Below are 2,494 nucleotides of genomic sequence, written 5' to 3' on the forward strand. Positions count from 1 at the left end.
AAAATATTTTTTTTTTCCCCCCCCCCCCCCCCCCCCCCCCTTTTTTTTTAAATGTGATACACAAAAACCCCTGTTTTGTTCCCCCCCTCTTTCCCCCCGGGGGGGCCCCCCGGGGAAAAGAGTTTAATATTTGCCCCGGATGAACAGCCTTCCCTCCCGGCGTGGCCCAACCCCCCCCGGCTGCAATGGCCTTGGCCTTTAGTTGGCTCCTTCCCGGTTGCACACTCGGCCGGCCTTTTCCGTGTCCTCTTTCTGTGTGGCCGGCACTTTTTTCTGTGGAAGAGCCACACTCAAGGGGCCAAAGAGCCCCATGTGGCTCACGAGCCGTGGTTTGCCGACCACGGCTCTAGCCTATCAGTCTACTAGGCTACAGGGAAAAGAGCCAAATTCTTTATCCTGGCTCCGCCGTCATAGGCAAGTCATTTAACCTTTCCAAATGTTGGTTTCTCCACCTGTAAAAAGGGGACAAGAACAGGTGCCACTCTAGGCTACTTAAGGGTGCATCAGTGAACTAGGGAATCTTAAAGGGTTTAAATGAACCGTTAAAATGTGACAGATGGGTAGGGTCACTCCTGCCTGGATTCTTCACAGCTGCCCTTGTGTGGTGAGCAGAGGCAATCAGTGAGCTCTCATTCCCTGGCTCATCAAACACTAACAATGTCCACCTTGTGTTGGGCACTGGAGGGGCTATGGAGGAGTAAGGAGCCACTCTCTCAAGGAACTCACAATCTAGGAGAGAGACAGCACGTGAATACGTAGTTCTGGCCATGGCTGATTATCAGTCGCTGTGTGAGAAAGGCACAGAGGCAGGTGGCCAGTGAACTTAGTCCTGACCTCAAGGTCCCCTGTGAGCTTGGAGGGGGAAGAAGGTAAGAAAACAGCAACAGCAGCACAGGCCCAGGACAGGAAGGTGAGGTATCCGAGAGGAGCGCAGTATGATCGGGGTAAAGATGCACGGGTCACTCATGAGGGCCAGGAACGCCAGGTGAGAGTAACTGGGGGCCAGGGGGAGGCTCTGAACGGGAGGGACTGGACCCCAACGCAGCTGTTCTGGAAACCTCCCTCGTCGAGTCTCTCCTTCTCGAAAGGAGTTATCCCTCACTTTATGGAGAAAGAAAGCTGGAAAGAAGGAATTATCACTCCCGCGGGGAAAGGACGCCAGAGACGAAGGAGCTTGTCTAAGGCCACTCTGCCAGGAGACGCCACCTCAGGTCTGGTCCCAGCCCTGCGGCCCCTGCAGGGGCTCACCTTCCAGGCGCAGCTGAGCCTTTTGTCAAAGTCCCGCCGTGTTCCAGGCTGTGCCGTCAGTGCTGACAGGGCACACGCCTGCTTCCCTGTTCCTCTCCGAACCTACCCTCCAGAGACTCAGGGGGCCTAAGTGCACAACAGCCAGAGACGCTCCTGGACACACTGCTAGTCATACTGGTCCTTCACCTAAAACCCCAACAGACTTAGACTCCTGCAGGCCTCCCAGCCCAGCAGACCAACACCACAGCTCCGAGGCCTCCCATCTGGCCCCGCACACGCCCCGCCTGGTGCTCGCCCTCCGGCCACCCTGCCTCCTTTCGGCCCCTGACGCCACCTGAGCCGTGTCCACGCCATTCCCTTCCCAAAGCTCTTCTCCATGATTCTTCCGAGCTCAGCTCCAGCATCACTCCCCCTTTACTGCCCCCCGCCCCCCGCACCGTTTCCTCCGTAATGAACTGTGACGGGCCACTTGTCCCGCGGGCAGCCGTCCCCAGGCACCGCACACACGTAAGCATTCGTCCGATGAAGAAATGAATGAACGAGAGCACCGACGTGGCCTGCACACCCTCCCTCCGCCGTCACCGATTGGCTGGCTACGGTAATCTTGTCCCTGTGCATTGGAGAAACGGATGGTTTTAAGCCTCGGCAAATCCCTTGGCCCGTCTGTGAAGACGGGTTGTGGTCGCTACTGGTAATTCCGGTTATGCGTGCGTGTCCTGACAAGAAAAAAAAACACAAGGAGTATCTTATTCACTATTCTGTTTTTTTTTTTCTCAGCGGAAACTTGGCTGGGGCGGACCAGCCGGCGCCGGGGGGCCCGCCGGGGGGACCCTTGTCCGGGCCACGCCCTCCCCCTTCCCCCCGCCACGGCCCGACCCGACAGGGGCCCAAGGTCGGCCAAGTTCCCGGCGGCCCGCCCCGGCGGTCCCGGACCCACAAGGCCGGGGCCAGGCCCAGAAGGAGCGAGGAGGCAGCGGCGGCCCGGCCCGCAAGGACCGCGGTCGAAGCGAGAAGCCTCCGTTGTCGCTCGGCCACCGAAGCTGGGGGTGCGGACGAGCCGCTACCCGTGGGGACTCAGTTCCCCCCCTCGCCAATGAGGCCGACAAAACCGGCTCCCGCGAGAACTGGCGCGGGAACAGCAGCAGCGAAGCCCCCACGGCGCCCGCGCTAGGCCGCGCTCCCTCCTCCCGGGCGGCACTCGGACCTGGTCTCTCACCTAAGACTCCGGCTCCCGGACTCCCTCACC

The sequence above is a fragment of the Myotis lucifugus genome, unplaced genomic scaffold (assembly GCF_000147115.1).
Source record: "Myotis lucifugus unplaced genomic scaffold, Myoluc2.0 scaffold_389, whole genome shotgun sequence".
In the NCBI taxonomy this organism is placed as follows: domain Eukaryota; kingdom Metazoa; phylum Chordata; class Mammalia; order Chiroptera; family Vespertilionidae; genus Myotis; species Myotis lucifugus.